The sequence below is a fragment of the Dipodomys merriami genome, unplaced genomic scaffold, assembly GCF_024711535.1.
Source record: "Dipodomys merriami isolate MVZ:Mamm:240054 unplaced genomic scaffold, mDipMer1.0.p SCAF_1, whole genome shotgun sequence".
NCBI lineage: Eukaryota > Metazoa > Chordata > Mammalia > Rodentia > Heteromyidae > Dipodomys > Dipodomys merriami.
In genome coordinates this window covers 34,005,899-34,033,864 of record NW_027202270.1, presented here as the reverse complement: position 1 = coordinate 34,033,864, position 27,966 = coordinate 34,005,899, and the positions used below count along the sequence as shown (strand labels likewise).

At 34.8% G+C, this 27,966-nt stretch overlaps 1 long non-coding RNA gene across 1 annotated transcript in view; it reads right to left on the bottom strand.

Moving 5' to 3' along the window:
- Positions 1-3,689: 3,689 nt before the first annotated feature.
- Positions 3,690-27,966, bottom strand: part of LOC138832944 (uncharacterized) — a 38,749-nt gene continuing 14,472 nt past the window's right edge. Inside the window, exons 2-3 of the long non-coding RNA XR_011373749.1 lie at positions 14,436-14,476; positions 3,690-4,441 (exon numbers count right to left, since the gene is read on the bottom strand). This is a non-coding gene — a long non-coding RNA (uncharacterized lncRNA). The remainder of the gene's footprint in view (positions 4,442-14,435; positions 14,477-27,966) is intronic.

Below are 27,966 nucleotides of genomic sequence, written 5' to 3'. Positions count from 1 at the left end.
ACATTAAGTTATATGTCCTAACATTTGTTCATCTATAACTTTAAATTGATTAACATTTTACTTTAGTGTTCTTGAAGTCAGAAATAGAGAAGTAACTAAGTATTTCTTAACCTCTCAGGTCTTGAAGGCAAAAATCTATTTTAATTTGTCTATGTATTTCTCTATTCTTCATGAAAATCTACTTCCCCAAATAAGAGAAGCCATTTCAAATGTACAATCCCTGATTTGTCCCTAAGATTGCTGTCTGAAAATCTACATATTGAATGGCACTGCCAGTACTATGAAAGAGAATGAGGCACTCTAAACCACTGAAGATACTTCACATATAGTATAGATGCAGACAAGACTTAAAACCAAAAGGAACAGATTCATGTTTAATGCACATAAAATGCTCTAATAAAAATGAACAAATTGTGTATGTATATTATGCATATCATTTGTTTTTTTCCAATACATGTTTAAGAAGTATATCTGTTTTGTTTTCTTTATACATTATAATTTCCTTCACAATATTCATAATGTCACAGAATATACTGTGTATACAATGGGATCTACAAGAGGATTTAATTAGTGACAGTTTTGTTTTACCACATGTACCAGACCTATCAAGCATATTTAATAGCAATTTCTTTTAATTGAGATAAAAATCTTTTTAGGTAAGTATAAAAACATTCCATTTTATAGGTTAAAATTTGAAGTCTCTAGAAAGACATGGCCAGAACAAATATCTACTAAGTTTTTGAGCCAAAGTTAAATCTTGTATCCTAATTCCATGCTTCTCTCTATGTTATGTTTGATTGAACACATAAATTTGTTTGAATTAGGCCACTTTTGGTGATGGAATTAGATTATACTATTTTAAATCATTGAGTGTTTGTACTTAGCCATTGTAATTCATAGTTATGTTATTTTAACCACTTTATCTTTTGGTGGTTAACATGGAAATGATCCCTAGAACCTCAAATTTCTATTATTTATACTTTAATATATATCTCCCTTTGATGGAGACAGTGCCTTATGATTCTAACTAATTAATTATGCTTAGATGAACACATAAAGGTGGGGTATCTATATTGATGAAGGTTTTTTCTGTTGCTAGCGTTGAAGAAGCACATTTTTTTGAGATCTATACTTTTAAGGAAATGAATTCCGCCAATCTGCTCCAAGGGGGTTGGAAGCAGGTTCTTCTCCATTTAAACTTTCAGATGAGATGCCTCCCCTGGTGAGCTCCTTACTTTCACCTTGTGAACCTTTGATAGAAGACTCATTTGCTTTGCCTAGTCTCCTGACACTCAGAACAGTGAGAAAGTGAATATGCATTATTTAATCAGTTGAGTTTTGGTGATTTGCTATGTAGTAATCAAAAAAAAAATTTAGTGTGGATTTGGTTTTATCCTTTAAGTCTAATAAATGATTAAAACACCTAATACTGACTTTTTCCATTTCAAAAATATATAATCTGATATAGTATTTTTTTCTTAACTCCTAATTCCATTATGTGAATGAATATGCCTTTGTTTTACTGTGCTGCCACTGGGCATAGTAAGCAATTAATTTTCTTTTGTCTTTTTTCCTCCTTTTAGCCCCATAAACCTTTCATTAATTGACTAAGCATAACTATATGCCTCAGTGAGCCTATTTTATATTAGCTTTTTTACTTCATATTCCCTGAAGCATTTTTTAAAAATTGGTTTTCAACATCTAGTAAACATATTCATAATACATTTTCCCCTCTTATTTAAACTTACAAACATTCCCTCAAGTTCATTAAACTAGAACTCAAGGGAGTTCTTGCTTTCCTGGCACTCTGGTTTGTGATTATAATTTTCAAATATCTAAGAAAGAAGAGGCTACTGCCTCTGTCATCTTTTCTCAGGTCCCTAATCACTCTTCCAAAAATCTTCCCAGTAGAATATAATATTTAATATTTAATTAAAATATAGAAGGACACTGTATGTGTACATGTGTGAAGGGGGGAGAGAGAAAGAGAAAGACTGAGATATATTCTAAGGTATTGGTGCTGAAGGACACAAGGAAGCTGAAAAGTAATTGAAAAGCTTTAAATCCAAGACAGCTATTAGTGTAGATTGTAGTCTAGATTTGAAAGCCTTGAATAAGGAGCAATGTGGGCAGGAGAGAAGATCGATATCATAGCACAAGTACTCAGGCAGAGAGTAAATTCAGCCTTACACTCCATTTTGGTACATGCCCTCAGCAGATTGAATTAAATTTGTGCAAAGGCTTTGCCATTATCCATCCATCTATCTATCTATCTATCTAATCTATCTATCTATCTATCTATCTATCTATCTATCTATCTATCTATCTATCTATCTATCTATCTATCTGTCTGTCTGTCTGTCTGTCTGTCTGTCTGTCTGTCTGTCTGTCTGTCTGTCTGTCTGTCTATCTTCATCCTATACTTCAACCAACATAATAAATTGGTACTGACTGAATGCAGAAGTGATCCACTATTAAGCCAGACATTAATGAAGTTTACAAAATATGTAAAACACTATTGCTTCTGATTAAATCCTTTGTGATTTAGAGGATATAGGTTTCTAAAAGGAATAAAGGTATGTTGATATTATTATTAATATTTTAAATGAGTTAATAAACACACATTAAAAGTATTTACAATATGGTAAATATTGGTAGATATAACCCATATAAACCAAAGCTGTTTGGAGTCTCTACTAATTTTTATTTGTTTGTTTGTTGTGTCAGTACTTGGGCTTGAATTTAGGCCCAGAGTATTCCTTTCTAGCTTTTTTCACTCAAGGCTAGAATTTTACCACTTGAGTCACAGCTCCACTTTCAGCTTTTTGTTTGTTAATTGAGGGCAAGAGTCACAAACTTTTCCTACCTGAGCTGGCTTTGAATCAAAACCTTCAGATCTCAGCTTCCTTTGTAGGTAGGATTACAGGTATGAGCCACAGGCACTCAGCTCATGCATTGACTTTAGATCATCTAAAGATCAAAAAACCCAAAAGTTTGAGAGCTGCTCTTGTGGCTCTGTGAAAATAAGACAATCTGAGAGGTGTTCCATGAGGCCCAAGATAGGATGCTGATGGGATGAAGAGAATCATTGATCACTGATATGATCATTGACTCATCTATTCATTATTGAGATACCTTCATGTGTTTCAACACTATGGACAAATGAAAAGTAATGTTTATGTAAAATAGTCAAAAGCTGCCAGAAATATTTACTGTCTTCATTTCCAGCTTGAGTGTCTTCGGGAGTCCTTCTTTATGATGTGGTTGGTCCTTCGTTACCTGCCCTGTCTCAGCCTCTTCTGCTCTCCTTTTCCATTCTATCACCCTCTAGTTTCCGTTACTTATATATATGTTCCTCCCTTCAACACATGCTTGTCCTATAACAAGGCCGTTCCTTCTAAACTCCATTTTGAACTTTCACCCATTCAGATTTTTTTAATCCAGATTTATTTAAAGCAGCTCTCTTTTGTTGAAGCCTTCTCATGTGGAGTTTGGCTCTCCAAACTTTGACTCCTCCAAAACAGCATTTACCTCAACAAATATCATTCGTGCTTATTCCTGGGTTATGAAATCTCATACCTAGTGATTGTTAATTTTTATGTTAGTATTACTAGCATTTAGCATTTTTTCTAGCACAGACTGGGACTAAACATAAAACAATTTTATTATTAGTTATATCAATGTTTGGGACTCATTACTGCACAGAAGGTTCTACAATGGAAATAAGAGCAGAAATAGAAATTTTTAAATGTTTTTCCATACTTAAAAGCATCCAGTGGACTCAGAGACATCCAATACTGCATTTAATAGAGAGTGCGTGCTGTCTGGCAAAGACAACACTGCAGATTAGGAAAGGAGGCAAAATTGGCCTGCTATTAGCAGAAGAGTTTCTTCTAAATTATCAGGTCAGATAAGTCTATGAAAAGCAGTAGGTAGGTGATCAACATCTCCTCTCTACCACATATTTATTTGAAAATTTTCTCATGAATTTTAGGTATAAATGTTTCTATCCCTTTCTTATGTCTTTTTCTATTCTAGGTCTCAATGTCAGCTTTATTTGATCTTGATATGATCTTTTTTCCTTTTCCACTGTGCTGGCTCTTTTCTGTAACATGCATGTACATCTCAAGTCTTCACAGTTTAAAATGTGATTAATATGGAATTGATCACTATCATCACTCTTCTAGACCATCACAATAATGTCTCTTTCTTCTTCCTCCTTTTGGAAAAAGAATTTCATTTCCTCCTCAGGGCTTCTCTCCTATCTGGATCTCATGGCATCCGTCTTGACTTCTGGGCTTTCTGTGGTCCATAAAATGCATATAGAAATACTCAATATGCTTTTGAGCAGAAGGCTTGAGAGGGTGAAGCTTGTCCACGAGATTGTCAGTGTTCCAGGTAGCAACTGCTTTTTCAGCCCATGTCTCAGAGAGAAGGCTTTCTGTAAAATAGGAGCCACAATGTAATGTGAGTGAGGAAAAAAAATCTGTTTTCCTTTTGCTTTCTATTTCTCTGAAATGTTGTGTTTCAGGCAAACATTGTCTGATGCATTTTATACAGATACATTACCTCGTTTATCCCATTATTTTCTAACACAATAGCCAGGGCCAGCCTTGGAACGTTGTAAATCAGATAATTTAAGATATTTCACTTAAACTCTGAAATGGTCCCAATTTCATGAGAGTGAAAGGCTAAGTCCACAGTGGCTGACTGGTCCTCTGTGCGGTGTCATCTCACCTGCCTAGAGCCTTTTGTACTCAACCACTGACCACCTAGCACCTGCCTGTCCTTAACAAGCTCCTGCCCCAAGAGTTTGGCATTTATTTTTCATTCCCCTCTCTCCCACTCCCCTCCCCCCTCCCCCCCCCCCCCCGCACCTGTATTTAAGTCCTTCGCCTGTGGAATGTCTTTCCTCAGTGTCCAGTGGTCTGAAAGCTACTATCTCAAGTCATAGACAAGTACAAATAAGTGAAGTTTTATTTGGATTTTCTGAATCTTTTTTATTTTAATTTAAATTGAAAAATAAAAAAATAGAATTATTCACGTGCCAAAGATAACTCATTTCATTTCTTTTACTATATCCATGCAAAATAAGGGGACCAAAAGTATTAAAACCTTTCCTTTTGTTCTTAACCCTAAATTGGAGAAGCAAAATGAACCAAGAGAAGGAACAAGTGAGGAGCTTTTAGTGAAGAAGCAAGTGTGGCCCCACCTTCTCTGGGGATTCCCCAGTTTAGAGGGGCCCAAGTTTAGAGAGCAAATGAAGGACTAGACACCAAGTGGCACACAATTGAAATCCTATCTACTCAGGAGACTGAAATCTAGATTACTTGATGTCAGCTCAGTCAGGAAAGTGAGATATTCTATCTCCAAAAGTACCAGCAAAGAATACAGGTGGGGTGAGATGTTCCTCAGATGGTAGAGTACCAGCCTAAATAAGCTGGGCTCTGTGTTCAGTACAGAACTGAATGGAAAGCTCAGGCTGGTATCTCATTCTAAAAATAATTCAGTGGAAAGATTTAAATATATCACAAGTGAGCACTACTGGTTCCAGCTTAATCTATAGTATAGTGATATTATTCTTTTCTTTTTTTTGGGCGGGGGGTGTCTGGTCATCGGGCTTGAGCTCAGGACCTGGACGCTGTCCCTCAGCTCTTCAGCTCAAGGCTAGGCTCTACCACTTGAGCCATAGCGCCACTTCCGGCTTTTTTCTTTTTGTTTATGTGGTGCTGGGGAATCGAACCCAGGGCCTCAGGCATGCAAGGCAAGAGCTCTACCACTGAGCCACCTTCCCAGCCTAGTTATATTATTCTTTATTAAAGTAATTTTCATATAGGCTAAATTCTGTTCAATGAAGACTTCTTAAAAGTCTTTGAATAGTCAAGAATCAAGAAGCTTTCATAGGCTCTATTTTAATATCCAATATATAGCTTTTAATAGATATCTGTAGAGGGCTATATTTTTAAACTTCACTTAATATTTGATACTATATGGCCAGTAAAAAGCAGGTTTCTAAAGTTCAGTTTTATTTATTTTAAATGTTACACTGGGAGACTAATTTCTCAGTTAAGCTATTTAAAAATCCAAGAGCATGTCAAAGGCTACACTTTCTCTCAAACTGTATTATTTGCCATTGTGTTTCCCTATGCCTTTAAGAGATCATTTTGAAGATGAAGAAAATAACTCTGAAAAAAACCAAAATTACCTTTCAAGTGTACAATTATAAAGACAGTTATAAAATATTTTAACTGCATATTGAAGCAATTATTATCTGGGGGTGAGCAGAGGGGGGTGTTCCACAGCAGCTTCTTTAAGGCTTAGGGACACCAGTCATTGAAGATGCAAAAATTCAGAAAATAAAACTTGTGTTGGGAAGAAGCCAAGGAGATAGATCTGCAAGCTCCTTTTTTACAGAGAATCAGAGACTCTTAATGTTTAGTTTTTCTTAACATTAAAAAAGGAAAGTTCTTATTATGCTTAGTAATAGCCTCATAGTTGTTGAGTATTTTATTATGCAAAGAACAATTGTGTATCTATTGATCCCCTATAGATAACTTTTGGTTTACAAAGACCAGATAGAGAATAATTGTTTCCAAATTTACTAAGACTTAGTAGGTACTCAAGTCTTCCACTTATGCTATACTTTTCTGTTTTCTGTTAGGTTTGGTTTGGTTTTTTTCACTCAGAAGTTATTTGGTGATTTTCTGAATTCTGGATCTAGGGAAATACAACAAAATTTGTTTCTTTCAACCATGAAATTTGAATGCATCTTGAAGATTAAAGTGCACTTTATTTTTGTTTAGAAATTCTTCTATCCAACTTCAGGCTAAAGGATAAAACCCAATTTGAATATTTCAGTTACCTTATGCCCTTGACTGACATAAAACTTTGAACTGATTTGATTTTCAAAATATCTTCAATACAAAGTCATCTGTTAGAATATTTTCTTTCATAAAGTTATTTTTTTTCTGAGTATGTGTGCCAGATCTGGGGGTTAAACTCAAGCCTAGGCAACTGTCCTTAAGCTTCTTTGCTTAAGGCAAGAACTCTACCCCTTGAGCCACAGCTCCACTTTCAGCTTTCTGGTGAAATTAAAAATAAGTCTCACAACTTTGGCAGGGAGGGGGTGGGACGGGGAGATGGGAGGGTAGCGATGGGAAGGGGAAACAAAGAAGGAGGCAACAATGCTTGATAAGAAATGTACTCATTTCCTTGCTCATCTAATTGTAACGCCTCTGTATGGTATTTTCACAATTAAAAAAAATGATAAAAAAAAAGAGTCTCATGGACTTTCCTGCCAAGGGTGACTTCAAACTGTGATCCTTAGTTCTCAGTTTCCTGAGAAGCTGGGATTATAGTCATAAGCCATTGATGCCTGGCCATAAAGTTATAATTTAGATGAAGATTGTCTTTGATTTATCTCAATCTTTCTTTATGCTGTTTCATACATTTTGAATATTACTCTTTAATTCTTTTGCTTTATCTAAAAACTGACTCTACTGCAAGATTACTAAAAATATTAAAATCAATGTGTAAAGTACTAAAAACAATGTGTTAATGTTTAATGACTTACTGTGCTAGTGTTCCCAGTGTATTTGCAATTATTTGAAGACAAAGAAATGTCAAGTATCAGAAAATAATTTAAGAAGGAATGAGGTGACTACTGAGTCTTTCTAAATTCCCTAAATTCCTAACACAACACAATTACCTATTCTGCTCAACATTTCTGTTCTGTACATCATATATTTACATGGCTTTTACTTTGGTTTATTGGAAAAATCTAGAAGTTCAGAAATAGTTAAGTCAAATAATAAAAAGAACAATGATAAAACAATACACCCACACTTTTATAATAGTAAAGATTGTATATGGAAAATTCTATAATTGACTGACAGAATTTGTTCTTCACTCATCAAAGACTACATATTTCCCCAAATTGACTTTGCCATACTCACAAAAAATTCAAAATAATCTAAATTTTAATTAAGAAAGATTAATGTGTTTTGGATCAACATAGAGAATGAAGTATTATACAGCTAGGAGTTATTACAAAGAATTGGATTTAAACATTTATTGACTTGAAGATATTTTCTTAATATATATAATTTCATTTAGAGAAGAAAGTCTATATTAAAACATAATAAAAATCATTTTATAGAAAACTATAAGTTCATTTAGTGTTGTAAACATAAATATTCCAAAGAATGAAGGCATTATTGGACATCTATTTCTTCAAAGACAATTTGTATAGAAGAGTTGATTGTTAGAATTTTCTTTGTAAAGTGTATTGTTTAACTTATTTCTGTGTGTGTGTGCACACACATGCACACGTGCCCATGCATGCTCACTCTGGTATTGGACCTGGTCTTAAGGCCTGGGCACTGTTCCTGAGCTTCTTTTGCTAAAGCCTAGCACTTGAGCTACAGCTTTACTCCTGACATTTGGGTGGTTAATTAGAGATGAAAGTTTCACAGACTTTCTTGCCAGAAATGGCTTTGAATCATTATCTTCAAATCACACTGCTTCCTCAGTAGCTAGGATTATCAGAGCCCAACTAATACTTTCTTCTTTCTTACTATAAGGCTATATGTTTTTATAAGTAAAATTGCACAAAAATATAGAAATATATAAGCAAAAAGAAAGGATTTATGAAGGTCATTCATATGAAAGTCGTTACTAATGACTCCATATGGCTGCTCATCTCTCTTCCCCAATCAGCTCTAAAGACAAGCCAGGAAAAGGAGGGGCAGTGTTCTCTCCCTTTCAGGAAGGGAAAAGTCTGATTGCTCTGATGTTTTTGTGAAATTCTGCAAGGAAATTCTCATTTATCAAATCAGTTCTTTGCTTTTTTGTCAATTAAATTAGAATGGAATTAGAAAGGCTAGGATAAGGATTAAAAATCCATTAATAAGGATGAGATGTTTCAGTTTAAGAAGGACATTTGATATGGTAAATTGTATGTATAAGGAAAGAAAATAGTAAAGATAGAAGCATATTTTCAATCACTTTCTCTTTGCCTAAAGATATGGTATTGCACTATAGGCAACTCATGTAATATGTTGTAGTCAGTTTCATGTATAAATCTACCTAACAAATAGCTCAGAAATCCCAGTGATTTCAAACCAGAGACACTATCTTGCACATATGAATGAGAGTTACCTGAGGTGACTGTTTCAGTAAGTTTCTGTAAGTCATATTTATGACTTCTCCCCTTTTCCTCAATTCTAGGACTCAGTCAACATCTTCTGACAGATGGTAGAAGAGCAAAAGCATTAGATTGAGCATGCAAGTTAATTTAAAACCTTTGGATAGATGGAGAATATATTATATTCTTTTATATAACACTGGCCAACGTAAATCATATAGACAAACTCAAATCCCCAAGAGGGAGATACTAAATTTATAATAAAGGATGAATGCATCATGGCACTATAGAGATAATGAATAGCTAATAACAGAAAACTAAAATAGGCTAGATCTTTGGGAATACTCTGTGTGTGTGTGTGTGTGTGTGTGTGTGAGAGAGAGAGAGAGAGAGAGAGAGAGAGAGAGAGAGAGAGAGACAGAGAGAGAGAGAGAGAGACAGAGAGAGAGAGAGAGACAGAGACAGAGACAGAGACAGAGACAGAGAGAGATAGAGGGAGAGACAGAGACAGAGATAGAGATAGAGACAGAGGGAGGAAGGAAGGAGGAGAGGAGAGAGGAGAGAGACTGATCTGGAACTTGAACCCAATCTTTTTCCCTCAAGGCTAGCAGTCTGCCACTCGAGCCACTGCTACACTTTTGGCTTTTTGCTGAGTAATTGGAGCTAAGTCTCATAGAATTTCTTGGGCTGGGAAGGTGACTCAGTGGTAGAGTGCTTGCCTTGCATGCATGAGGCCCTGGGTTCGATTCCTCAGCACCACATAAGCAAAAAGAAAAAAGCCGGAAGTGGTGCTGTGGCTCAAGTGGTAGAGCGCTAGCCTTGAGCTGAAGAGCTGAGGGACAGTGCCCAGGCTCAGAGTTCAGGGCCCATGACAGGACCCCCCCCCAAAAAAAAGAATTTCTTGCCCAGGCTGATTATCAACCATGATCCATAGGTTCTTAGCTTCCTGTGCATCTAGGATTATAGGAATGAGCCACCACAGAGTGGCTAGGAATATTCCCTTTTGTTAAGTTAGATAAGGATAATATGTTCCAGTACAAAGTTTATAATAAAGATTTCTTTGTCTTATTAAACTTTTCTTCCACTACAACTTCAAATCTATGCTTGACTCCTAGCACTGTCATGTAAAGTAACAACACAAGAAATGAAATAGAAAAAGGAGAGAAATCAATCTACCACCATGGAAGCAGTTCTTCAACTTTACATTTCTGCCTCGTAAACTCAGGGAGTTAGAGGCAGGACTTTTGTTCATGTGAAAATGAATACCATCTGTGAGTCTACCTGCTCTTCAGAGTGCACATGTCAATGTACCAGAAAAAAATTTGATCCATAGCAACTCCATATAGGGGAAAAGTTGAGAGATAAGGAAAGGAAAGAGGTGTTAATTGTCTTTCTTTGCTTCTGCTTCATTGTCAGTTTTAGCCTTCCCCTGATTTATTTGCACTTCTGTAAATGCCATTCTTGCTTTTCTAATTACAGACTGTATGTTTTTATTGAGATGGATTCAAACCCTGCTCTCTGTATGGCTGTGATCCAGGCTTGAGAAGTCAAATGATCAAATTCTAGTGATTAAGAGGGAGCAGGTGATTTAATCAAAGCCCTGAAAGCTCTATTGTAGGATTTTTATTGAAACTATTGAAAAGAAGCTTTTCTTTATTTCCTCCAGGGAAGTTGATCTTAGAATGATACATGAGAAGAAGAAAATAGGCAACCATATTTTCACCAGGTGAAGGGAATTAAGAATTGATTCAAGGCACAAGAGCATAAGAGCAAAAGCAAGAAGGTTTCTGTGATATAATTTCTTGTCTTTAATTGTTCCTGAAAATACCTCTAGATTTCCATGACACAAGAAATTTAGTAAGTCAAAGTCACAATTTTGGTCATTTTTTTCTTTCTAGGATTTGCTACTGAAAGACTTTCAGATTAGTTTATATCAGTATTTAAATTTTGTCTAGTTCATATTAATACCAAGTCACACTTTATGTAATAAAAAATCTGAAAAATCAATTCTGGGAAAGATTGACATTCGTTATATTATTTGTTATTTTACAGATTTTTTTCAGTAATTAATTTTCATTTCTCCTCTTTCCAAATATAAATGTTAATGATTTTTAAAAGGATAGAAGTTTTACAATAACTACCAAAATAAATATGAAAAGTGTTTAAAATGTAAATCATTATACTCAAGTTGCAGAATTATTTTCTTTGTGGCAACAGAATACTGAGTATTTAGGATAATTTCAGATCTAACTATAACTGTGACTATACACAAATGTTCTGTGAGATTAAAAGGTATGTAGAAAGTGTTAAAATATTTTTTTCTCTTCAAAGGAGAAATGATAATAGACTTGCAGACATGAGTTATGGGCAAGCCTGAGTTCTAACCTATGCTGATGCTTTGTGTCTGTAATGAAATGAAATGAAAAGTCCTCAGCAAGCTCACTATGGTTTGGTCCCTAGATGGTGATGCTAGTGATGCTCTTTGTGGAGGTGGTAGAAACTTTTGGAAGCAGGACATGTTTAGAGGGCATACTTTTGAAAAGTTTCTTGTCCCTCTCATGTTATCCTTCTTGTTGTTGTTGCTCCTGCTCCTCCTCCTTCTGCTCCCCCTCCTCCTTCTCCTCTTTCTTCTCCTCCTCCTCTTCCTCTTCTTCCCCCTCTTTCTCCTCCTCCTCCTCTTTTTCTTCCTTTTCCTCTTCCTCCTCACCTCTTCTTGTTCTTCCTTTCTGTCTTTCTATCTCTCAGTGTGTCCTTTTCTCTTTCTCTCTGACTTGGACTGTCTGCTTCCTGGACACTATGAAATAAGCATGTGTTTCCTGCCATGATGATTCAAGCCTAAAGCAATAGAGACAACACAATGGATGGAAACTTCTGAAACCATGATTCATTATTTCCTTCTTTATAATTCTTACTTTCAAGTACTTGTCACAGTAATGAAAAAAAATGTTGAACACAGTAAATGTTAAAAGCTACTCAACTTCGCAGCTAACTGTTCCAACTACAAAATAAGGGGTCTGAATGAAATCACTTTTAAATATTCCTTTCCTTTTCAAATTGGTAAATTCTACTATATTGCATGCATCAGTTTCATTTTATATATCATATTGTTCTAAATAAATAGATTATCACCTTTATGTTTTATAAATGTTTTGGGCAGCCATTGTGCAAAATCTGTCCCTAATTTTCCTTTTATAAAAGTAAGTACATTCCTAAGCATCCAGAATCAAGTAAGGAAATTTAAAAAATGACAATGTAGTTTAATTTACATAATCTAAACATTGTCTCCTAAGCAGAATAGAGGGTGGATAATGCTGACCAATTCACTATGCATAATACATCCTGTAACTCATGCTGACATTTCATAATATTTATTCACGGGGAAAAGAAAAAAATGATGCAAGATGTTGATGCCCTGATAAGTATATTCTCAAGCATGAAGTGTTTAATTACGAGCTAAACACTGAAACCAGGCTACAGAGAAGTGACTTACTCTGGGACCAATACAAACTTACACTGTTATTGACTAAACCAGAGAGGTCTGAATAGTGGATTACCAGGAGATTTTCAAAGAACTAATTTCCTATACGGGATTAGTGAAGGTTCTTAGAGTTTATTAATTTGTATCCCCTTTAGAAATCTTTGTATTTATCTTATTTCTTTCATGGGCTTCAGAAGTCTTATGAATGAGCTAAAAGAAAAATAAAAAGATTTTTATGTCTGTTGTGTAATTCAAAGAAAATTGCAGATAAGGAAAAACTATATTAAAATAATTTCCAGTGTGTCTTTATTCCTGGACAAACTCAATGAGTATTAAAACTCACACATACATATGGGTGAAGATTTAGATTAGAAATAGAACAAATTTCTCATTAAAATCATTAAGCCAGATGAAGTAAACATTACTGACTTGTGTTTTGTTTAATCAAGAAAATGAAGCTGCTTACAATAATAAGTACAGTGAAAATGACTAAAATAAGTATCTGAGAAATTAAATAAGGGTAAATCAAGGATAGAAAGGCAACAGATTCACAAATTTTTAGAACACACCTAGGAATATAGATCATTTCTCCTACTAGTCCACTTGAAAGCATTGACATATGTATAATTTACTTATAGCCAGATAAATGAGCATTTTTATATCTGCAAGATCAATATGAACCTACTATTAATGAGACTATAGATCTAATGGAACTCGACTTGAAATTATTTTTTCTTATGAAATCATATCACAGTATGTGACATAGAGAGAAAAATCTAAAATACATTATGGTCAATTCAAGCCATATGATAAATGTTTAATGTGTTTTTAAAATATTCTTTCTTTGGGGTGATGACTTTGAAGTGGAATCCAACTAGAATAATGTCTTGTTAAGCCAAAATTTTGCAGCCCATTTGCATTGCTATATCATCAAGGTATTAAACTTCATAGTACATTAAACTATTATTATGGTGGTATTTTTAGAGAAAGAGGGATATGTTTTATGATATACACCATAAGACAAATTGTATTTTACTGTCTTAGTCATACTGCATGTTTTCATTTCTGTTGCAGAGTGAGTTGTTTTCTATCTGTTATACAATTAGTTCCAGAAAACCTAAAGCATTTCAATCCCGTGTTAGAAAGTTGTAAAGAGCTGGGCATCGGTGGCTCATTGTAATGCTAGCTACTCAGGAGGTTGAGATCTGAGGATCAAAGCCAGCCCAGGTAGGAAAGTCTGTGAGACTCTTATCTCCAACAAAACACTCAGAAAACTGGAAGTGGCTCTGTGGCTCAAGTGGTAGAGCACTAGCCTTGAATTGAAGAGCTGAGGGGCAGTGCCCAGGCCCAGAGTTCAAGCCCCATGACTGACAAAAAAAAAAGTTGTAAAGAAATATCCTGATGCTTGTCTTAAGAGCTCATGTTTTAGTATAGAAACCTCAAAAGTGAAAGGACCTGATTGCTTATAGTGGCCACTTTGTGTCCTTATCCTAAGCTACTCTGGAGAAGCCAATGAGCGAGATGATGTATAATGCTATCCAGAGGGCACCTCACTTCTATATTCTGTTCTTAAGAATTGTACCAGAAGTTTATTGACAGTGAATTAAATACACCTACACCCCTTCAACACACATATAATCTAATAACTATTCACTGCTTTGAAAACTTAGATAAAAATAGAGATATGAAGTTTTCCTGGAATTATAACTTAATCAGGAATTAGCATGAAACAAATACAGTGTTGATTACAAATATAACATAGATACAAAGGAAAAAGGTCAAGAAAGGGGACAATGTAATAATGGCTGTTACCTGGGTTCATTCCATTGGAAGTATAAGAGCTCAGAAGGGATCTAGAAAAAAGAGTAGACAGGATTTACAGTAACAATATTTCTGTGGGTTTGGAGAATTAGACTGTGTTTGAAGGCTGTTGTCAGCAGGTTTTTAAAAAAATCTTTTGGCAGTAGTGACTTTTGAACTCGGGATGTTGGGTTTTGTAGGCAATAACTATACCATTTGCAAACCAAAGCTAGATCCTTATATATCACCCTACACCAAAATCAACTCCAAATGAATCAAAGACCTCGGAGTCAAAGCAGACACTCTGAAAACATTACAGGACAGAATAGGAGAAACCCTAGGTCTCCTTGGCACAGGCTAAAAAAATTTTTTTAGCTAGGAAGTTCTCTCTCTCTCTCTCTCTCTCTCTCTCTCTCTCTCTCTCTCTCTCTCTCTCTCTCTCTCTCTCTCTCTCTTTATTGTGAAAATACTGTACAGAGGGGTTACAATTACATGGACAAGATAATGAGTACATTTCTTATCAAGCATTGTAGCCTCCTCCTTTGTTTCGCTTTCCCATCCCTTCCCATCCTCCCCACACTCCCCACCCAATCCTCCTTCCCCCACCCCCCACCAAAGTTGTGAAGTTCGTTTTTCCACATAATGACTTGTACATCTCATTGTTGCAATGGGTCCACCAGTATCCCTAGTTAAGCAATATGTTTTTTCCCTTCCCCTCCACAAATTATACTGATATCAAATACAGGGAAAACAGGGGTTATACCGTGGGGGAGGGGCGTACAAAGCAACCAAGAAATCATCTTATAAATGTGTTAGAAACAATCGCATGAAAAAAAAAACATTTGAATACATATCTTAGGGTTCATTTCCCTAACCTCAACTTATCTGACCTTTTCTGCTTGGCTCTGACATATACTCGTTATTGCAAATAAGGGAAAACATGGGACCTATGTTTCTTTGGACTTGACTTACTTAATATAATTTTTTCCAAGTCTTTCCATTTCCTAACAAATGGGACAATTTCATTCTTTCTGATGGAGGCATAGAATTCCATTGTGTATATATACCACATTTTCTTGATCCATTAATCTACTGAGGGGCATCTGGGTTGGTTCCAGATCTTAGCTATGGTAAATAATGCTGCAATAAACATAGTCGTGCTGATAGCTTTAGTATGTTCTTGTTTGGGAACATTTGAGTAAATGCTCAAAAATGGGATTACTGGGTCATAGCGGAGCTCTATGTGGAGTCTAGTGAGGAACCTCCAAACTACTTTCCAAAGTGGTTGAACAAGTTTACATTCCCACCAACAATGCAGTGAGGTTCCCTTCTGTCCACATCCCCTTCAACATTTGTTGTTTTTAGAGTTCTTGATTATAGCCATTCTAACTGGGGTGAGGTGGTATCTCAATGTTGTTTTGATTTGCATTTCTTTTATGGCTAGGGAGGTTGAGCATTTCTTCATGTGTCTATTGGCCATCCTTCTTTCCTCTTCAGATAAGTTTCTCTTTAAGTTAAAGTTCGTTTTTCAACATAATGACTTGTACATCTCTTTATTGCAATGGGTCCACCTGTATCCATATCTAAACAATTTGTTTTTCCTTTCTCCTCCAAAAATTATACCAACATCAAATACAGTGAAAACAATTTGTTTTTCCTTTCCCCTCCAAAAATTATACCAACATCAAATACAGTGAAAACAGGGGTTAGACCATGGGGGAGGGACATACAAAGCAACAAAGAAATAATCTTATAAAGATATTAGAAACAATTGCATGAAAGAAAAAAAAACATTTGGATACTTATCTTGGGGTCCATTTCCCTAACAGCAACTTATTTAACCTTTTCTGTTTGACTCAGACATACAAGAGAAAACTTGGGACCTGTGTTTCTTTGGGCCTGGCTTACTTCACTTAATATATTTTTTTCCAAGTCTTTCCATTTCCTAACAAATGGGGTAATGTCATTCTTTGAAATCTGTTTTCCACGCCCTGCAGTAAACAAAGCTGCCAGTATGTTTGCCTCAGAAAGTCATTAATTGAATTAGTCAGTCTAGGTATTTATACTTGATGCTTCTATCTTATGAGGAAAGGAATGCTCAACTAGAAATATATTCATTATCTTACTCATGTAACTATAACCCCTCTGTACAGCATCTTTACAATAAAATAAAATAAAGAAATTGTAGCATAAAATCCTTTGGTAACTTTAAATAGAAATTTAGGTTACTTGAAAATTATGAGGGAATCTTTGTGTATTTGAATATGTGAATGGAATGCAATTTTTTAAAATCACACTGAATTCCTCCTAGCACAAGGCTGCTTTGTTACATTTATTGAACATATTATGTCACTAACTTGAAAGCAATATGATAATGTTTTGGGTAAAGGTAATGAAACAACAAAAATATCCATTTGTAATTAAATTTTTATGTTATGTAAAGGAAAATATTCTGCAAATCACATGTCAAAGTAATACCAGCTATTTGAGATGTAGAGATTGGATGATTAAGGTTCAAGGTCAATTTGGGCAAATTTAGCATGACATCCTATCAGAAAAATAAACTAAAAGGCAAATGCAAGTGTGATGCCCTGATTTCAATTCTCAGTCCTGGTGAAAAAATTAGGGGTATTTCATAATTATGCAGTCACAGTTTTATTATCTACTAGTTAAATTGGATAAAATTGGTCAATTTCCAGCATTTAGATTTAATATTTGAGAACAAAAATGTTTTGACAAATGTCTTTTTTAAGTAACATGCTATAGCTAAGGAAAGACCTTTATACTGTCAGAAATATTTTTCAAAGCCTAGTCACATACTACCAGACCTTATTAATTACTGTGTCTAATTGACTGATGATATGTTTGGAGAATTAGCTTTTTCCTTTTGTAGGGCATTGGAGATAAGAAAATAAAATTTGGGGAAACTGATGAATCATACGAAGATTTTGCAGAGCATAGTAACTCCATCAGACATTCAGTTTTCATAGAAACATTCAAGTCAGGTAAGGAAATTTTCCCAAAGCCCACCAGAACTCAACTCATTGAGACCATTTTTGACTTGCATTAAATTATCCTAGTCTTACCCATCCCATTGTCAGTGATATATGGGAAGATTTTCTTTTTGGTAATTGCCTTTAATACCTGAGAATTACTTCTATAAAATTGTTCTTTATTGAGTGTCTTATAGTTAACTCTGTACCAGCCTGTAACCACCACTCTTGTCTTTATGCTTTCTACCTCTTGAAAAAGCATTTTGTTTTTTTTGCAGGGTCATAGATATTCAGTAAGTTGACATGCATTGAATTCTTAGTGTTTGGGGTTACAGCTATATAGGGAAATGTAATAAAAGTAGACTAGTTTCTTTCTTTAAAATCTCATTATAGAGTGGGTATGATGAAGCAAATAAAAGAAAGTAGGGAACATAAACTGTTCAGAAGGACATTGGAGAGAAACGGCAATGAGACTCAGGGGGCTAGATTCTCGGCTCTTTTATTAGCTAGAGATATAACATGAAATGAGTCAATAAACTCCTGGTTTCTTAGTTTCCTCGTCTGAAAGACTCAAGAAAAAAATATCCTTCCTTCATTTCTGAAAATTGTTTTTTGGTTGTTATTGTTATCTGTTTTTCTGAGTTGAAAATGATTTTGAAAAATTGTGGATTTAGCATAAAGTACAAATGAAGTACACTACTTTAATTGTAACATTAAATAGAAAGAAGTAAGACATTTAAACTATTTAAATTTTTTATATTTAGTAATATTACTCTAAAATAATAAGTAATACATCTTATTTTAGAATACTTCTAGTAGAATATTTTGGTAGTATATCAACATAAAGACAAAGTTTAGAATAAAATTTAGATTGTCCCATAAGTCATACAAAGCTGGTGAAGCATTACTAAACTTGGGGAATACACAAATAATAAACATGGTAATATTAAACCCCAGTATGCAGATATTTCAAATTCAAAAAATAATTAAATATAAAATATTACTAACCATTCATACTCCTTACAAACAGAATTTGGTGAAGAAAGTGATGGAGAAGAGAGGAAAGTTTGTACTTCTGATAGAGTTTTTAGAAATAAGTGGACTTCTTGATGCATAGGAATGCATAAAACTTACAAAGGTACATACTTGCAATATGGATTATATCATACAACCAACGAAAGAAGTCCTTGAAAAAGAAAGGTCAGAATAGTAGGCTCTGGGAGAATTTTAAGATTGTTAGTAAGCAAAGTTAGCTGAGTTTTTAAAAATAGATTCAAGATGTATATATTTCAGGCCACATTTACCCAACATATGCACCTTGCTGAGACCAAAGGATACTTACTTCTAAGTAGCTATTATTATTAATCATGAGCAAACATTATGGAAATAAGTAAATGCAAATGACAGTCTGACCTTTGCTGATAAATTCCTGGGTTTCAGCTATGGACTTAGCTGTCATGTCTTTTATGGTGTGCATTTCATTGCAGTGTGGAGGGAATGTTTTAAAGAAGACCATTCTCACAGCAGGATAAGCACATGATTCCAGGGTGATGCTTGCCAACAAACCAACAAACCTAAATGTTCTCAGAATTCCCTATCAGACCTTGGATGTGAGAAGTGAGCAAAGGAGAATCTTTATGAGTCCACTTTGCTCAGTAGTTCTTACTATTTGAAAAGGACTCCATGTGTACTGAAGAAACTACCTCTTGCTACATACAGTGCGTGAAGAGGAGACTTACAGAGAAGAAACAAGAGTCTGAGAGAGTCCTGAGTAGGAATTATTTAAGAGATTTCTAGAATTAGAAACAGTACTACCATGATATTCCAACATGTTATATTTGAACTTATCTAATTTGTTGCCTACCTTTATTTCATTTTACATGTCTCAGTGATATTTTTAATTGTGATTTCTGATTTTTTAATTATTTGGATCTACTAAAGTATTAGCTTTCTTATGTATTCTATATTCCCTCCCAAAAGTACAGCTTTTGTTCATTTCTTATGTGCTGTACATAATAGAAAAAAGGACACAATTTCATGTTAGATATCAAGCTCCATACTATGATATTCCAACTATTACACAGTATGTTTTCTATTGATATGTTTAAATTTATCTATATAATAAGTTCATCCCCAAATATTAATTGAAGATATTTTGATCACTGATGTGTCTTGTTCTTCTCCTCTCTTTCTGTCTTGTTTACTTTCTTTGCTTTTTTTCTTCATAATAGCTTTATCAGGCTCAAGTAACAAATCTAGTCTTTCAGGGTTTGAAAGATGTCTCTGAGAACCTAACTCCTCATCCCTTTCAGACTTAGGTAGAATTAGGCTGAGCAAGCTCCTGAAAAGCTAGAGAAAACTTTGGGAATCGAAGGAGAAGGACAGCAACACTTGCTATGGGAAGGATTCAACTCAGGAATTCCAGGAGTAGTATCAATAACATTGTCCAGATTCACTGATTTTAATACTCTGCTGATATATAAATATATACAATATTGAATGTATTACATATATTTTATATCTTATGTAATTATTTATAATAATATATAATAAGTAGACTCTTTCCACTTTTAAAGTAGTTATGCTTACATATTTTTACTATTCTCCTTTGCTACCTTTATCAGATTGATTTTTCTGCCCATTTCCTCTGTGATGGAAGTCTCCACAATATGTTTATTTAATTTGAATATTGTTTCTAGTGCTTTCTTATAAGTGATTAACATTTTTAACTTTCCTCAGCATTTAAAAATATCTGGTATTACTTACTTCTGGAACTATGAAAAAAGACATGTGCATGCTTAGATTCTATGTATGTTATCATTTAGAATATCATTTATAAATTGTTAAGAATTAGCCATAGCCAAGTTTCAGTGGCTTTCACTTCCTAGCTACACAGGAAGCTAAGATCTGAGAATTGAGGTTCAAAGCCAACCTGAGAAGGAAAATATGTGAGATTCTTTTCTTCTATTAGCCACCGAAAAATCTGGAAGTGGAGCTCTGTTTCATGTGAGATTCATAACCATGAGCACAAAAGCTCAGGGTCAGCATGTAGGCCCTGAGTTCAACCGCACAAGAGAGAGAGAGAGAGACAGAGACAGAGAGAGACAGAGAGACAGAGAGACAGAGAGACAGAGACAGAGAGAGACAGAGAGAGACACAAAGAGAGGGAGGGAGGGAAGGAGGGAGGGAGGGAGGGAGAGGAGGAAGAGAAGATATAATTTTCTAATTTATTTGTTAAGCTATGATTTTATTTTCTCTTGGATTGGTGTTTTATATGTGATGGCTTCTTTTAGCATTTTTTTCAAAAGTGGTAAATGAATTACAAAATATGGCAATACAAAATGATGTGCAGATATAAGCATATTTTAATTTATCCTTTGAATGACATTTTGGCTATATTTTAAACTTGGAATATATATATATATGATATATATATATATATGATATATATATATATATATATATATATATATGGAGCTGTAATTCAGAGCCTGGGTGCTGTCCATTAGCTTTTTAACCCAGGGTAGGTGCTCTACCACTTGAGCCACAGCTCCATTTGACTTTTGGTTGGTTAATTGGAGATAAGACTCATGAACTTTCTGCCCTGCTAGTTCTGAACTGTAATCTCAGATCTCAGCTCCCAAGTAGGTGGGATTACAAGCATGAGTCACTAGTGTCAAACTCAAAAATAAACACTTTTCTTTTGAAACATGTGTGCATGTGTGTATTTGTTTCTATTTGTGTCCCTGTGTTGGTCTCTGTTGACTTTTAGATGAATGTGTAGTCTGAGTAGCCTTATCTTTCTTCTTTAAGAAAGTTTTGAAAATTATATATTGTTTGCCTATTTTCTCTTTTCAGAACTTTATTGACATATCATAGGAACTTTTAGGTGTGTCTTTCAACATCGTGAACTATCTCTCCTTTTATACCTTCCACTCTCTTCTCTTTCTCTTTATCAGAGAATTTTCTCACTTGCCTTTACCTTTGACCATGTAGGTTTTTAATTCTACCATGATTCTTCTTTCATATTTTTGAATAAAATCTTTTCTCACATCACTCTGGGAAAAACAGTTATCAATCTTTTTCTGTCCCTTATATTAAATCTTTTTGTCTCACAGGTGCTAATTTTTCTGCTTCCTGCATTGTTGTCCCTAATAGCTGTGAATTTCTTCAAAATCTTACTGATTCTTCATTTAGGGCTTATATTTGTATTTAAGATTTCATATTTGATTGAGTACCTGTGTTTTCCTCCTATTGTTTGTAAGGGTACCTTAGGTACACTACACATATAAATGGTACACCGGTCTCTGTTTTCTTCTTTTTGCTAATGTGGTGCTGAAGAATCGAACCTAGGACCACATGCCTGCAAGGCAAGCGCTTTACCACTTAGTCACTTTCCCAGCCCCAGGTCTCTGTTTTCTTAAATGAGAAAGGAAAGCACGATGGAAAGCTGGAAAGTGCCTATAGTTTTGCCTCTGTTAACAAATCCGAGACCCACTACTGCTATCGTAAACAATCACCTTGGTGAAGCATGAGGGGAGAGGAGCTGTATGTCTATGCTTGCAGCTGTACTCAATTAAATGAATGTTGCCCTTCAATGACTTTTTTGTTCTTAGTATATACTGTCTTTGGGATAAAGCATAACATAGTGGAATCAGTACCACTGTTCTTATGTGTTTTCCCTCCATACCTTTGTGAATGTCTATGAATAATTTCAGTTCGCTCTTTCTCTTTCCCTCCTTTCCTCCTTCCCTCCTTCCCTCCCTCCTTTCCTTCCTTCCTTGTGCAAGTTCAGTGGCTTTAACTCAGGGCCTGTGCACTATCCCTGAGCTCTTTTGTTCAAGGCTAGTACTCTAACACTTGAGCCACAGCTCTACTTCTGGCCTTTTGGTAATTATTTGGAGATAAATCTCACAAACTTTCTTGCCCAGGCTAGCTTTGAACTGAAACCCTTATATCTCAGCTTCCTGAGTAGCTTCTCTTCTCTTTTTTCTTTTCTTTTTTAATGAATGACTTACTTTAATAATGAGACTTTGAAAATAAAATAAATGTCTAAAATACATCAAATGTACTATTAAATATCAAACATAATTATTTATTTATTTATTTTTAATAAGTTTTTATTGTGAAAATACTGTACAGAGGGGTTACAGTCACATGAGCAAGGTAATAAGTACATTTCTTATTAATCATTGTTGCCTCCTCCTTTGTTTTTCTCCTACCATCCCTTCCCTCCCATCTCCCCAACTACATACCCCTCTGCCTCCCACTAAATTGTAAAGTTTGTTTTTAGACATAGTATCTTGTATATGTCATTGTTGCAATGGGTCAGTCTGTATCCCTATTTAAACAATTTATTTTTTCCATTCCACTCTCCAAATTATACCACCATCAAATACAGTAAAAACAGGGGTTATATATGGGGGAGGGATATACAAAGTAACAAAAAAAACATGGTACCTTATAAATACATTAGGAACAATAGCAAGAAAGAAAAAACCACTTGTGTCCTTATCTTGGGGTTCATTTGCTTAACATCATCTTATCTGGTCTTTCTGCTTGTCCCAGACACATACTAGTTATTGAAAATAAGGGAACACATGGGACCTGTGTTTCATTGGGCCTGGCTTACTTCACTTAATATAATTTTTTTCCAAGTCTTTCCATTTCTAACAAATGGGGCAATGTCATTCTTTCTGATGGAGGTATAGAATTCCATTTTCTTGATCCATTCATCTACTGAGGGACATCTGGGTTCGTTCCATATCTTAGCTATGGTAAATAATGCTGTGATAAACATAGTTGTGCTGGTAGCTTTAGTATGGTCTTGTTTGTGATCATTTGGTAAATGCCCAAAAGTGGGATTGCTGGGTCATAGGGGAGCTCTATGTGGAGTCTTTTGAGGAACTTCCATACTACTTTCCAAAGTCGTTGAACAAGGTTACACTCCCACCAAAAATGCAGTAGGGTTCCCTTCTTGCCCCATTCCTTCAAGTATCTGTTTTTTATTAGTGTTCTTGATTATCACCATTCTAACCTGGGTGAGGTGGAATCTCAATGTTGTTTTGATTTGCATTTCTTTTATGGCTAGAGAGGTTGAGCATTTCTACATGTGCCTATTGGCTATTCTTATTTCTTCTTCAGAGAAGTTTCTCTTTAAGTCTTTAGCCCACTTAGTTATTGGGCAGTTGTTTCTTTGAGGATTTGTTGTTGGGGTATTCACTTTTTTTGAGTTCCAAGTATATTTTAGATATGAGACCCTTGTCCATTGTATGCCTAGTGAAAAATCTTCTCCCAATCCATGGGCTTTCTACTGATTTTGCTAGCTATGTCCTTTGCCATGCAGAAGCTCTGCAATTTCATGCAATCCAATTTGTCCAACCTTTCTTTGATTTGTTGTGTTTCTGGGTCTTTATTAAGAAAAATTTGGCCTGTGCCAAGGAGACCTAGGGTTTCTCCTAATCCTTCCTGTAATGTTTACAGAGTGTCTGCTTTGACTCTGAGGTCTTTGATCCATTTGGAATTAATTCTGGTGCAGGGTGATATATAAGGATGGAGTTTTAGTTTTCTACAAGTGATTAACTAATTTTGCCAGCACCATTTACTGAAGAGGCTGTCTTTCTTCCATTCTATTTTTTTAGTACCCTTATAGAAGATTAGGTGGCTATAGGTCTGTGGGTTCATTTCTGTGTTTTCAATTCTATTCCATTGGTCCTGAGGGCTCTTCTTCTGCCAGTACCGAGCTGTTTTGATTACTATGGCATTGTAGTAGAGTCAAACATAATTATTTAGTTACAGATAAAACAATATCTCTTGAACCATATGTACATTAAAATGACATTAGTTGTTAGTCTGAAATTCAAATTTAACAGGGAATCCTATTCCTTGTGTGACAGCCAAATCATAGTTTTTGTTCAGCTGAGCAGCTTTCTTCCTATTTCCACTACATATTTGCATTTATTTAGCTTTATGCTTTTCCTGTTATTAGGACAGGAATTTGGGCATGTGTCATCTGATTCCTTAACATGTTTACATTTCATGTCAATTTTAATATCTAGCTTACTACTTGGGGCTTGAGCTCAGGGCCTGGGCATTGTCTTAAAGCTTTTTTGCTCATGGCTAATTCTCTACAACTGGAGCAACAAGTCTACTTGTGGCTTTTGGGTGGTTAATTGGAGATAAGAGTTTCAACTTTCCTGGGGTTAGCTTTGAACAAGTATCTTTCAGCTTCCTTACTTGCTAAAATTATAGGCATGAATCACTGGCACTCTCACTAGGATTGTTGATATGGGGTTTGATTAGTTCTTCCTAAGACCTGTGCAAATATCATCTTGTAACTTATTTGGTATCATCCATTTTCAGGTGGGCACAGATAGCTTTTAACTTTCCTCTTAGCATAGTTTTTACTGTATCCCAAATGGTCTGCTAGATTATGTTTTTTTTTATTTAGTTCTAGGAATTTACTTTTTTTTCCTACCTGATTTTCTCATTGATGTAAACTATTCAATCTCCATGTGTTTGTGAAGTATCTGTAGCTTCTACTGGTTTTACTTTTTAATTTCATTTTATTGTGATTTTTAAGGTACAAGAAAAATAGACTTTTACTGAGATTTACTTATGACTTAAACTGGGATCTATTTTGGAGATATTTCTTAGAGTTACTGAGAAGAAATGTCTATTCTGCACCTTTTAGATAGAATATTCTGTAGATATTGGTTACTGATATAGAGTCATCCTGTTTATGCTAGTCAGAATTTTTAGAGAGTTAACATTTAGATTTATGATTAATGAGAAGTAAATGCAAATTTCTATACTCTGTTCTCCTATTTCTCCTTACTCATTTTAGAGCTTTCTCTGGTTTACAGAGTTGAGAATATTTGATTTTCCTCCATTTCTCTTTTTTTATTGTAAAGATACTGTACAGAGGATTTAGAGTTACATGAGTAATGAGTACATTTCCTTTCATGCATTGTTACCCCCACCTTTGCTTTTCCCCTTCTATCCTTCCCTCTCCACTTCCTCAACTCCTCCCTTCTCCTTTCAACATAGGCTCTTGTATGTCTCATTGTTACAATGGGTCAACCTGTATCCGTGTTTCAGCAATTTGTTATTTCCCTACCCCTCTCCAAATTAGAAATATATATATATATATATATATATATATATATATATATATATATATATATATATATGATGCAGGGCACCGGAATCAAATACAGTGACAATGGGGGTTATATCATGGAAAGAACATACAAAAGATACAAAATCTTCTAGTGATACTTATTCTAACCTGTACTCTTGTACTTATGAATATCTTTGTTACTTTTCTGTTATGGCACTCTTCAAAGTGTCTGACTGGTCATGGATTCATTTACTTTGTGCTTATCTTGAAGAGTCTTTATTTCCTCACTAATTTTAAAGGATAACTTTTCTGGATATTGTAATCTTGTCTGGTAGTTTTTCATTTTCAGGAACTGAAATAAATTATCTCATGCTCTCTTGACTTATGGTTTATACTGAGCAATCTGCCTGTATTCTGATTGCATTGCTTTTGTAAATAACTTGGTATTTTCTAACTTGCAGATTTTAAATTTCTTTCTTTCTTCTGTATTACTACCATTCCAACTATAATATGATATGGGTTCTTTTCTCATCTTGTTTATTTGGAGTTCTGAATATATTCAGTAGTTTACTATCCTATGTTCTCCTAAATTTGGGACTTTTTTGCTATAATTATATTTACAATGATTTACATATCTTTGGTTTACATCCATACTGCTTCCTCCACAGCAATGATTCATAGATATGGTAATACATCAGAATTCTGAAAATGTGTGATTATGTTTATTAGAGTGATTCCTCCACCTCATTTTCAGACTTTTATATACTTTCTTGTGCTTGATTTAATCTATTGATGATGATTTTTATTTTGTTTTATTTTGATTTATGGATCATTTTGGAGTTTTTCCCACAATCTCTATTCCTGCTGAAATTCCTTTTTAATTCATTAATTTGACTTCTTTATTGCATTTTCTTTGAAGTCACTAATCATTTTTACACAATTAAATTCTTTGGCATTTAAATGTCTTTGGGTTCAGTTACTAAAGTCTTATGAATATTTAGAGAAGTCAAGTTGACTTGGGATTTTACATTTCTTGTGTTTCTATTTTATGACTTATGTCTTTGCTATAATGGATATCTCTATTGTTTTAATATGGGTGAGGGATGGGTTTCATACCATTCTTGATATAAAACCTTTTCTTAACATCTTAGTCTCTACTTCTACTGAAGGAAAAAGATTAGGTTGGTAAAAACAACCACAACAACAAAAACACAGAAACAAGCCAGATATTTAAATATTAGGTAAAAATATCTGAACCAACTTCATCCCCAAGAAAGGAGCAAAAGTTAGGTAAAATTATTCATAAGAAGTAACAAAAACAGATTTGGGAAAGGACAAAAAAAGAGAAGAGGCAAGATAAAGGATGACAGAAGGAGTAGATAGGATAAGTACAAGAAATACTAGTCAGGAACACAAATATAAAGAAAAGCATTTTAAAAACAGACAAATTAGTAACTCCAATTTGATGAAGAGATGGAGGATGAAAATATTTACCTTTTTCCTACCTTCTGATTTTGAAGTTGAGTAGATATATGAAAGCTGTTTGTGAATTGCTTTCTCTGTTATATTCAAACAGGCTAAATAAATGGCTGAATCCTGCCTTGGCTTACCAGAGTAGCATGGGCTAAAGCAGTGACTGTTGCTCAACTCAATACATACCAAGGATTTGGAAGTTGTGGTGTCAAGGAAGAAAGCACAGGAACTATTTCTCTGTGGTCTGTTCATTTGGTTGCCTGTTTGTACCAGAGGTACCTACCAGTATATATTTATAAAAGAAATGCTCATGAAAGTGGTGGCTTTTATTGCCACCAAGTGTCTCTGACTGTGGAGAAGATGACCCATTCTAAACAATCTGCACTGGAAGAGAAATAGAGCTCAGGCACTCAACCATCCTGTCTGCCCTAGTCTCACTCATCTCTGTCCAAGCCCCTGGCAATATGTACACACAATCTAGTCTTGTTCAACTTCACACAATTTGAGCCACTATTCCAAAAATGCATCTTCCTGTAGCACAACCCATATGTCTCACCATAGAACACTGTGGACATGAATCTGTATCAAAGTCATAACCAGTTTCCTGGGTCCATACTAATATATTGGATATTCGTTACTGGTTAACTTGTGCAGAAGGAAAGGTTATTAGGACTTGAAGAAATAAAAATGGAGACTTCGATCACATCAGCAGTAAGGTTTGGCTGGTGAGATTTTTCCTAAGATGATTTATCGTCAAGATGCCATTTAGTAAGCCAGGAAGAACAAAGGGGAACTTGTCCAGTATCTGCTTACTTCCAGATCCTGTATCTTCAATCTTAAGTAAAGTTCTACAAAGTGCCATGTACATGTGGTACTCACCAACACTATCCTTCTTAGTTTTACTTAAAGCACCATTCAGGTAGATTTGCCCTTTCTTTAACTGTGTTTCCAATAA